Consider the following 12,139-nt stretch of genomic DNA (forward strand, 5'->3'; position numbering starts at 1 on the left):
TAAGTAAAGTTTACTTGGTATTTCAGTGGTGCAGTTTTTATGCTCCTTTGGGCTAGGGTTTGGTTATACTCGGCTGGTCTATTAGGCTGGCATAGTGCTGTATGTAAAGTCTGATATTACAGAGTGTCACTTGAACTTGACTGAATATTTAAGAAGATCCTATAACTTTAACAAAATTAGAAAATGTTACCACCCTCTTTCCCCCACCGTACATGTTAGACTCAAGGTGGGAGATACGGTAGTGCAGTATTTTCTAATTTTGTTAAAATCGTAAGGCATTCAAATCAATTCGATGATTGATAATAATAATCAAAAGATTTAAAGTGATCCAATCAAAATGACTCAAAAAACAGGAAAATTACTTTTGAATGCCTCAGTGTTGTTTTCCTTAGAACATTATATCATTCTCATCCATTAAAAAAACATTTTGTGGGAGCAGAGTTGAGTCCTTTAAAATGTGATGTTTGTCCTGGCCTATAATGAATGAGGATGTAAAACGTGCACTCTGCCCTCCCTTAGGCTGTTTTGCCACCACCGCAACCCCTGGCAAGCTGGTCTTTCTTCCTCTCTCTTCTGATGTCATTGCTGTTCTAAGAGAACATGCTGGAAGAATACACTATAAATTTTGGGATTAATTATGCCGGAAGTTGTATTTTAAAAGAAGTTTATCCTCTTTTATACTCCTTATGGAATGACTCGGGTGGAACATAATGAACTACACCTCCTGTATCTCTCTACAAATAGAAGGCAGTTCTTAACATTTAAATAGACAGCAGGAGCCTGGACATGACCTCATTTCAATCCATTAGACTATTTGAGGAAAAAACAACAAAATTTTCCCACTTATTGACAGGTAAAGTTATCCCAATCCATTTCTCATAGCCAGTAAGAAGATGAACTGTGCTTAAATGCATTTTAAAATTGGCAAATTATACTTCCTGGTTCCTTTTTGGTCAAACAGAAATAGCCAGAAGAGAAATTATCATGATGTTTTTGAGGCAGATTAAAATTTTTCTCTATCCTCATAGAGATGCTTTGCTAGCAGTTTCATTTTGTACAAATGGCATACCCCTTATTTCTCTAGTCTCCAAGCCAATTAAACAGGGCAAAAGACCCCATGTTCCTCATACAATGTTCTGTGGCCGCAGTTTACAAATAAATGAAGCACAGTTAGGTAAATACTGGTGTTGTATATAATGAGTGACCAATTAAGTATATGATTCATCCCAGAGCAGAATTCTAGGCATCATATTATAAACATTAATACCAAGGGAGATCAACTTATAGACGAATTGGAAAATCTTCACAGAAAACTAGTGAGCCTTCAAAAACTCAAGCAAATATTTATTGAGCTTCTACTTTGTACCAATCATTGTAATAGATAACTGGGCAATACAGTAATTAACAAGACAAATGTGGTTCTGGCCTTAATGGCATTAAGAAATCATTATTGTTATACTAAACATTCACAACATGTACAGAGGCTTATATATGTGTTTGGTGTTTGAAGATCTCAGTTGGTAGGATCTGAACTTGTTGGTGAATATCCAAGTTTGGTTGAGGAAACTTGAATGGACTGTGTTAGTTTAGTGGTAGGAGGCATCTAAAAGTGGTCTTAGAGTATACTTTGAAAACCTAGGAGTCCTGATTATAGTAGTGTCTCATCCAAATATTCTATTTAATTGGTTCCTACTTTGACACGTCGTCCATGAAATTAAAAGGCCAGATTAAGCTATGTTTCTGTCCTTCTTGACATTATTATGTAATTATCATCATCTTACTAGGTTTGTCATCAAAATATTTTTGCTCTGCAGTGTGACTGTGAAGAAATTTATTTAGCTTGTATACAATTGGTAAGATAACTTTCCAGCTCTGTCAGTATTAATATAAGTAGCACAATTTTTGGTCAAATGTTATCAGAATTAATTTGGCTTTTCAAAAGGCAATTGAGGGCCAGGCACGGTGGCTCACACCTGTAATCCCAGCACTTTGGGAGGCCAAGGCAGGTAGATGACCGGAGGTCAGGAGTTTGAGACCAGCCTGGCCAACATGGTGAAACCCTGTCTCTACTAAAAATACAGAAAAATAGCCAGGCATGGTGGTGCATGCCTGTAATCCCAGCTACTTGGGAGGCTGAGGCAGGAGAATCACTTGAACCCGGGAGGCGGAAGTTGCCATGAGCTGAGATTGCGCCATTGTACTCCAGCCTGGGCAACAGAGTGAGACTCCATCTCAAAATAAAATAAATAAATAAATAAATAAATAAATAAATAAACAAAGGCAATTGAGGACTCATTTATCTATATCCTGGTAGTTTGATTGACTCCCACCTAAAACAGCAGCAAACCTAAGAAAAAAGAAGTAAAAGTCTAGGTTTAAGAAAAAGTAGTAAGTACCCATGTGTACAAAGTATTGTTTCTCCCTCCGCCTTCAGAGACATATCAAGATAATCCCAGACCAATGCACCTCTGATTCTTAAAAGAATCTATGCTATTCTCCATGCTTGATTTGCTGCTTGTTGAGAGAAAGAATTTGGATTGATCCCTGGGAGGACCAGTTCTCATTTTAGATACAGACAATAGCCTTTTAGCCAGAGGTAGTCATTTTGCAGAAGCATAGTATTGATCGTAAGAAAAACCATGCAAAAAAAACAATGGATTGATCCTTATCAATCCTGTTCTGTTGATCTCCATGTTATAATAATTATTGGTCAGTCGTGTCAGGTTTGTAAGTGACCAGTTTATAATTCAGCACTTTTAAAAAAAAGAATAGGCTCCCTGCCTTGGGACACCTTGTACACCAGGAATAAGAAACTTAATTCTAGGTCACCTTACAAACCTCTTTGGTAAACCTACCTCCTACCAGTGAAGGCTGACAAAACTGAGAAAGCAAGATGCAGCTGCCATCTAGCTAAAGTGGAGCAAATGCAGGAAGGAGTATACTACTGCCATTGCCCTAGGAGTTTGTGAACTGGTTAAGTGCAGTTTACTCAAATAGTAGATGGGACTTAGGTACCACGGTTTCCGCTGGTATGACCTTAGTTGTCACTCACATTTGGTCGTTTCATTAGGAAACTAGGAAATCCACAGACTAGCAAAACCAAACACTGCCCTCTTGTGCATGTTCTTTTTCTTCATTATTTAAATAAAATGGAGGGCTAAGCAAATACTTGCTAAATTCAGCGGTAGTCAAAAGACATGTTTCAGGAGAAATACTGTTCCTCAGTTTTTCTTTAAGTTGGTTCGAATTTGTCAGTTTTACTGTTTTTGTGTGACACCTCTAGAAAATTATCTCCATCTTTTCATGGTCTTCATAGACATGATTAAAAGATAATGTACATTAAAAGGAAAACCAATTGTTACATAGTAATAAGACTCACACCAAACCTCTAATATGGTAAGCACTTCATTTAGGGCTGCATGTTTTAGGACAAGTGATAGCCTGTATTGTTTCAAAAGCTCAGTAATAGGATAAAGTGTACTAAAAACTCACCTTCTAAATCCAGTGTTATGCTTGACAACCTGTTTATCAATTGGCAAGTGGGGTCTAGTGGCAATTAGCATGCTGCAAGTAAATGAAACATTTAAACATAGAGTCTTTGCAGTGAAGGGCCTGGGGAAAGGAAAACTTTATGTTAGGGCACATTTCATACATGGTGTCCATAATTCTTATTCTCATGTATGGATTTTTTTTCTTTTTTAAACAAGTAAAGAAAAGCATCCTACCATCCTGATAATGATTTGGAAGCTTTGTTTTCTGCTAGTGCCTGAAGAGGCACTAACTCTTCTAAGATAGGTTAACTGTGCAGTAGACAGACTTTTAATAGCGTTGATGTTCTGTTTCAAGTGAGAAGTCCCAGGGTTTATTTAATTCTCCTCTACTCAGGAAAAAAGGAAGGTCAGTGTTATGGTTGTGTCTCCAGAGCAATTAGATTTCCTTTCCCAAAGAGGAAAAGGCAAGGCTAGATGAGATGTAACTGTGGTCCTTGGGCTATCATGAGTTTCTTTCTGATACCATCACATCTTTGCTTCCAGGAACTCTTGTGAAATTAACAGGAACTTGGTCTAGGTGATTCATTGATACAGAGATTTTCATTACATATGTTAGATGAAGTCCGAAACAATACCATGTCTTAGCTGAGTAGTGGCTGTTCCTGAGCCAGTGAACTAATAAGTCAGGAAACCTGAGTTATAAGTCATGTGACCTTGAGCAAGTCAGTTCTTTCTGGCTCCTCATTTGCAAAGTTCATGTCCTCCCCTGCAGAATAAAGAAGCTTTCAGCTTAAAGGTCTTTGATTCTTTGTCAGATCGACTCTGTTACATCTAAATCCAGGTGTAATGAGCTGTGTTATGCGATTCCATAGGCATTTGTAAATTAGGCTTCAAGAATTCACTTTCTCATGTGAATCACTTCCTAGGCCAGTACTAATTTTTCCGTTTAGTACTCTTCTCTTTTCATGGGCTATTCTATTTTAAAACCTTAAGATGCTGCAAAGTCATGAAAACTTACAGAAACTCATGTATATTTTAGCTTGTGCTCACACCTTCTGAAAGGTTGATATGGACAGAGCCATTATTTATTTTATTAAGTCTGTGGAGTTAAAAATAAGCTCATCTGTAAAAAATACATTAGTAAAGAACATCTTTTATTTGTTATACCTCAGTGTGTTTGCAAAACAAACTTTTAAAATGCAAATTGGTTTGTTGCTAAAAGTTAGCATTAAGATAGGCTAAAGTTTATTATTTAAGAATAATTTTAATCTAATTCCATTTTGCTGATACTTTAAGACAGCAAACTTTATTTTCAAATAATGCTTTTCCAAATTATAAAATTAGCATGTGCTTAATATATAAAATTGAGGGATACACAAGAAAATATAAAGAAAATTAAAATACCTCTTAATACTACCATCCAAAGATAGTAATTGTTAACATTTGGCATATTTCATTTTAGTCATTTTTCTGTGTATTATGTATACATCTACATATCTTTTTAAACAAAAGATGGTTATGCCAGATATGTAGTTTTATACTTTCTCACTTATATGATCTTTGAAAACATGATTTTCATTGACTAAATCCATTTTAAGAATATCCTCTTATTTAGTACCCAGTCCCTGGTGGTTGGATATGTAAATTGTTTTGTTTATTTCCAGAGATCATTTACCACATAGATACTCTCAAATAGGAGATGGGACTTAGGTTCTAAGTATGTTTAAAGCCAGTTTTTTTCCTTCTTCTGAAAGAGTAATCTTTCTTCTAAAAGCAGGCCTTTCCTGCCCACTGCCCAGTAAGTTTACTTGGTGATGAAGAAATACACACTGAATTGCAGTTAGTGGGAAATGTCTGGCAATCCTAAAACCTTATTTTGGATAACTGAAATGATGAGGTTTGAATATCTCTTTAGCAGAGATAGTTCACATGAAGGCACAGAAGAACATGTTCATTTACATGGCATTATCCCTTGCTTGGAGAGTCAGTCTCTGTCTTTTCTATATGTTCACGCAGACACAAAAGGAGGAATTATTTGGCTGCAATTTTTATAGACTTCAGTGTTACTGAAATGAAAGTGGTTCAAGGACATTTCCATTTGTTACTAGCTTATGGTTTCTCATCTCTTGTAAATTATTTTGCCACTTTTCATTTTAATTCTTTGCTGTCATTGTCTGGCAAAAGATCATTTCGTTTCTCCCTGTGAAGACATTCACTGATCACTCAGCCGACAGTGTCCTTTGTAAAAGTGTAGTGCCCTCCGGATTTATTTTATCATTTTTTTATTGCTACCTGTGGACTTTTGTTTATGCTTCTTTTCTGTTTTGTCTTAGAAAATGTTTAGGGCTATATACATTTCATATGGACTAGAAGTATGTTTTGAGCTCCAGAGTTTCATTTCAGAAACAGGTCCCCTTTAGAGTCCAATAGCCAAGTTCTCCTACAGTTTATCCACTTGGTAACAGAAATTTCTAGTCCTTCAAAATAATCTAAAATGCTGGAAGGTTAATAACAGTGTGTACTGTTCCTAGGGCTGTCTTGAATGCATTTTATCACCATTCCAAAGCATCTCTTGAATCTCACCTTTCCTTTCTATGTCCAGGCCTCAGCCTATTTGAGGCCTTCTCCACAGCCATCATCACAGCTGCCTAACTGGCTTCTGCCTCTAATATCAGCAGAGATATTGCCCTACAAAAATAAGTTTGATCTTAGAATACCTCTGCTTTAAATTACAGCTCCCAGTTGCCTAGAAAGTTAACTCCATACCCTTTAAAATCTGGACCCAACCTTTCACAACCCCCGTCATACACTGTGTATTCTAGCCACACTAAACTCCTTCCCATTTTTGGAACATTTTAAGCTCTTTCATGACTCTTTCACTGCCTTTGTACATGGTGGTGTTTCCTCTGCCTGACAGCATTTCCCTGTACCCGCCCTCTCTGCCCTGAAAACCCTTGCTCTTTCTTTAAGACCCTGCCCAAGTATACACTCCTCTCTGCTACTGCAGTACTGTATTCATAAAACGAATACAATTTCTTTTACAGTACTTTATAATATCTTCTTTACATACCTGTATCTCCTGGTGACTACTTGGGGAAGCTTTGTCTGGTTCACCTTTGCCACCATTTAGCCAATTGCCCGGTATAAACTAGGACTCAACATTATTAGGTGATTAAAATGAATGATTAATTCAGTATATTCAAAATCAAAGTTATTAGATCTATTTCCCGACTTCGTTGGCAGCTCATTTTGGTTATATATAGCTCAGAAATAAACACAAATATCAAAAATAAACACAAATAAAAATATCTTAGGCCAAAACCACCAAATGTACTTAGAGAAGATAATTGTACAAAATGGTGAAATCCTCACTTTCTCCTGAGATAGTCTGGGTTTTACCAAAAGTCTTAACTGAAACCACTGTTTTCTGTTTTCACCTTTGTTTCCTTTTCCCATTCATTTATTCCCTAATGTATTCATTTATTCAACCATCTGTTGATTAGATACTTACTGTCTATTATATGCCAAGCATATTTTTTTGGGCTTAAATACCTCCTTTTGTGAGTAGATAGAAACTATAGCCATCTTCCTCTTGATGCTTCCTTTTTTCTGAGCAACTACTATGTCCTCCTTGTCAGAGCACATGTGAAAAAGACTCAGAGGATTTTAGTTGACATTAAATTCAGATATGTACATAATGTAGTGTGGTCCTAGGGTGGCCACATAATTTATTGTCCAAAGCGGGACACTCTGGGGGATTAAGATGGGATTTGTTAATAATCCAAGATAACAGCACTATCTCAGGCAAACCAGGGTGTATGACCACCCTTATGTAAGCCCTATAGTGTAATCAGATCACATCACTAGTTGCCTTCTGTTTTTCAAGTATGGCTTAAGTTTTTATGCCTTCATATTTTCATCTTTACTGTTAATGTTGCCTTTGCCTCTCCAATGCCTGCAGCCTGTGCACCCCTCAGAAGCCTGCCTAATTCAATGAGCTTTCCCAGATCAGCCCAGTCCACAGAGATATCACTCTTTTCTGAATTTAACGTTGTTTTATACTTAATTAGAAGATAGATGCATTTTGTCAGTTATGTTTTGGCTCCTTTTATTATTTAGCTTTTTTATATCTTCTTCTCGAACCATAATCAAGGCCCATATTTTGAAATTACTCATACCCCTCAAGTACAATGCCTTATGCATAGTCATGTAATACATAGTTGTTTGCTATTTTATTTCCTGGTCTACCTTTATCTTCAAAAAACTCTTCTACTTATATCAATATTGTGTGTCTTTTCTCACAAAAAAGTTTTAAGAGTTTTGCAGTAAAAAATCTTATTACTTTTTAAACTTAAATATTTACCATGAGGTACTATAAATGTCATTTTATCAGTTTAGATTATACTGTATATCTTGAATTAATATTTTTTAAACATTGAAACATTACAGAAATAGAGAAAGAAGAAAGTTGTGCTAACAGTCCTTTGTATACACCTCCAGCTAGAGTAGCATGTTTCAATGACAATTCATATTTTTTAATAGGCCTACATTTTTTAATTACAAAAATAACAGGTCTTTAATAGAGAAGAAAGGATTAATTAGTTACCAGGCTTAGAGATTTAAAACCATATTGAATCAATTCTTATTTTCTTTAGCCTTTGATTTGGAGAAAGTTACTGATTTCCTTTTTTACTCTGGTCTTCTTTATTTTATATGGTTAGATCCTAAAAATACAGATTAATTTTAATCTTTAATTAAATTTAATTAATTTTAAACCTTTTTAACTCAGTACAAAAAATTATGTATACCATGAATAATTGCGAATTCTAGTTTAGCTTCCAGAGATAGCATGGCTTTATCTATTTGTTACAAGAACATAAATCACAATCCTAATGTTTTCTAGCTGGTCCAAATACACTTTCCAAACATAAATAGTTACAGAATTGTATTGATCATTAAACGAGTTCTTAAATATTGTACTGTCTCCCCCAAGTTCTCTTCTTACAAAGTAATTTATAAAAATAGCATGTGTTTATTTCAGAAATTCAACAGAGAAGCATATAAGGCAGAATGTCAATTTTTTTTAAATTTTTTCTTATTTCTCCAAGAAAAAGTGAAAATCATTCTTAATTGCCACCAGTATTTTCCTGTTTTTGCCCCCATCCCCAACACTCTTGCTTCTTGGAGATAGTCATTGCTAACCCCTTAGTACGTATCCTTCAAGATCCGTTTTGCAATACCTCTTTGCCTTCTCTTGTTAGCAGTTCATTTACTGTGAGATCCATTTCTTTTGGAGGCCCCCACACTGGGTTGGTGGTGCCTTTGTCTATCATTATTGACTCGCCAACACTATCATTAGTGGGGAGCGCGTGTGAGGATGATTCAGACTTGTACCCTGGCATCAGGTGGTTTTCAGTGTAGTAGAAGACAGATGTATACAGTGATAACTATAATACAAGATGAAAGATATGTAAGAGAGGAACAGATGAAGTGTGGTGGGATTCATAGGGCAAAAAAAATACCTTTGATTGGCCAAGAGGTGATATTTGAGCTGTACCCTGAAAGATGGATAAGATTTGCACTGCGGGGTGGGGGAGGCAAAAAGCTGATATACTTGCAAGAGAAAGGCACAGAGATGCAAGGAGTTTACAGTTATTCCATTTTCCTGGGTGGTAGCATGCATATATGGGAGTAGCAGATAAAGATGTAGAGGTTGTTTGGGGGGGGACTTTGAACACCTCTATAATAAACCTTTGAGAATTTCTGAACAGGATAGTGACTAGAGATGTGCTTTAGGAATATTAATCAGGCATTGGAGGGGGTACAGTGTCATCACAGGCTTTGCAGTCACTTGGAAGAAAAGTTGTCACAATGAGGTGCACTGGCCAAAGAGCTATTGCTTAAAAGGAACCCGTAGGTCTTAGCAACTACTGTATCCCATCAAATCTAAGAAGGCCTTGATTGTAAGACACACCTTATTTGATGTACCAGTAAGGGAGACAAAACACCACCAATTATAAAATGTATCCTGACTTCGGAGATCACAATAATGAAGAAATATGTATTATAAAAACAGTGAAGTAAGATCACTGTATGGGCACAGGGAAAAGATGAGATATGCAGGAAAGAAAGGAGAGTTGAGAAAATGAAAGGAAGGGGAATGAGGTCAAAGACAAAAGCGGAGAAGTTGACCTTGAAGAGGAGGAGAATGCATGCATCTTCCTCTGCCATAAGATGAATGAGTAATGCTCAGAACAGTGTACAAGTTGAGAAGCCAAGCAATTAACTCATATTAAATAATCTCCATCTTCATAAGAGAGAAAGCAAGGTCATCTGCAAAAAGTGACAGTGGTCAGTTTGAGGGCTTGGGGTAAGAGAGTGTAAAGTTTTCAGGTAAGTGGGGCAGGAGATGGGATATGAAAGGCAATTGGTTAGAAAAGACCAATAGAATTCCCAACAGAAATGAGGGTCCCAGTTAAGGTTGAAAAATGTGGATTTATTAAAAAAACCAATTGGCCCTATTTTATGACTTTGTCCAGGAACACTTGGTCCCCTGAGAGAAGGATGGAAGAAAATAAATGGAAGTTGCTTTCTGCAGGGTAGGAGATTGGCTGGACAGGTATGGTGGAAGGACAGAAAAGCTAAACAATCGAGTTTCTCCTAAGGGAAGTTGCTGATTTCGCATGCCATGGAGTTCAGGCTAAGAAATGAGAGGTGAAGCCCAAAGAGGAAAGATAAACAGAGATTGTTTTTGTTTTTGTAACTGGTGGGTGGGGGGATTAAGCAGTTAGAGATAATAAAGAAAGTGAAGAACAAATTATTTTGAAGAGGAGGCATAGGTAAATACAAAGTTGACTGGGGAATTTCAGAATTCAAGATCATGGAGGTAGAATTCCAAGGGTTAAGCCTTGAAGAGTTGTCTTTCTAGAAAACAGATGGGAGTATATCTCTGTGTATCTTGGAAACCTCTAAGGCACCCCGTTTATTTCAGTATGAAGTCTTCTTAAGGAACAGACAAGGGTCTTCACAAGCTGGCCCCATCCCACCTTTCCAGGCCAGTAGCTCATCATTGCTTTGTACAAGCCCCATGTTCTAGCCACATTTAACTCTTCTCTATGCCCAGAGTCCTCAAAAGCTTTTATCTACCATTTTGCCTTTGCACATGCTGTTCCCTTTTATATAAAACGCTCTTCCTCCTCTTCTCTGCCTTGCAACCTCCTGTGCATTCTCTAGACCTAACTCAGATGGCACTCCTCAGTGACGCCTTTCCAGGCTCCTGCCAACAACACTGAACACGCCTTCATCCGTGCTGCCTCAGTGCTCTGTCCATACATCCTATGGCATTTCACCACAGGATATTGACTTACACGTCTCTCTGTAGTAGACTGTGAACACTTCAGTGTCAGAAACTATATCATCTTTCTTTACCCACAGTGACAAGCACATATTAGGTACTTAGTATCTGCCTTTCATTTTTGTATATTTTGTGTAAATGAACTCATCCAGTACATCTCAGAAGTTATGACCTGTGCATTTAGGTCACCTGGAAATCTTGTTAAAATTCAGATTCTGATTTAGTAAGTCTGAGGTGGGGTCTGAGATTCTGCCATTCTAACTGGCTCCTAGGTGACAGCCATGCTGTTAGTTCTCAGAGTTAATCCGAAGCATCTCAGCCTAAGTAAATAGGCATAGGGCAGAGACAAAAGCCATTAGAAATGTGAAAGTGAAGCAATTATGAGGGTAGTGACTTGGAAAAATCCTCCGTATGAACACTGGAGTCCCAGAAATGATAGGAGAAAATCATGCAGGAAGAGATGCTCAAATAAAGCAGAAGACCATGGTGGAGGGTGGTAGTTGACGAGACTGGGAGGATATAGCTATATGACTTAAGTTTTACAGAAGAAAAAGGTGGTTAGGTGGGGGCAGCTGCTGTGAGTCAGGACTGCATCAGATGAGGTTAAATAAATAAATAACTGGCAGTGAAGCCATGCCCTCCAAGGAGGAGTGGGCAGTGAGAGGAGGGAGTAGTGTTAGGAGCTGGGTTTGCAGGTGATCCTCAGGAAGGGCTGGGGCCTCCAGTGCTATTCACAATAGGATGGCATTTCCACCAATGCAGACAGGAGTGCTGAAGGCATAAGAAAGGCTGGATTACAGGGAAAAGGAAACCCCTGAATAAATGGTAGGTGCTAGAATTTGACAGGGGCCCATTTCCTGATTGGAAGTTTCCAAGTTCAAACCATGAAAGTTCTCCTTTTCTTTTTTTAAACTCATGGGTGACTGAAAAAGTAGCACTAATAAGCATTCTGTTCCCACATGCAGTCTGATGGGTCTGAGAATTCTAAGGATGGGTTCAGTAAATTTATTTTTTAAAGTACTATCGTACTTTAAAAAGTGCAAAAGTAATACATACTTTTTTAACAAATGAAAAAGAAAATGTTTAAACTCCTCCCACTAAGCCCCCTCCCCACAAATCAGTAACTGGTATTTAAGCTTACTGTGTAGTGTTCCAGCTTTCATCTATGCAAACTTATGTACACATAGGAATTTTTAAATTCTGTAATGGTATTTTCATATTATTATTGGTATAATACCAATATTGAAAATAATTGTGTTTTCAATATTATTCTGCAGATAGTTTTCCTCACTTA

The 12,139-nt window shown here is 37.2% G+C and overlaps 1 protein-coding gene across 50 annotated transcripts in view; it reads left to right on the forward strand.

Moving 5' to 3' along the window:
- Nucleotides 1–12,139, forward strand: part of HMBOX1 (homeobox containing 1) — a 177,555-nt gene that overhangs the window by 145,262 nt on the left and 20,154 nt on the right. The window lies entirely within an intron of this gene.

Source organism: Pan paniscus, chromosome 7 (assembly GCF_029289425.2).
Source record: "Pan paniscus chromosome 7, NHGRI_mPanPan1-v2.0_pri, whole genome shotgun sequence".
Lineage (NCBI taxonomy): Eukaryota > Metazoa > Chordata > Mammalia > Primates > Hominidae > Pan > Pan paniscus.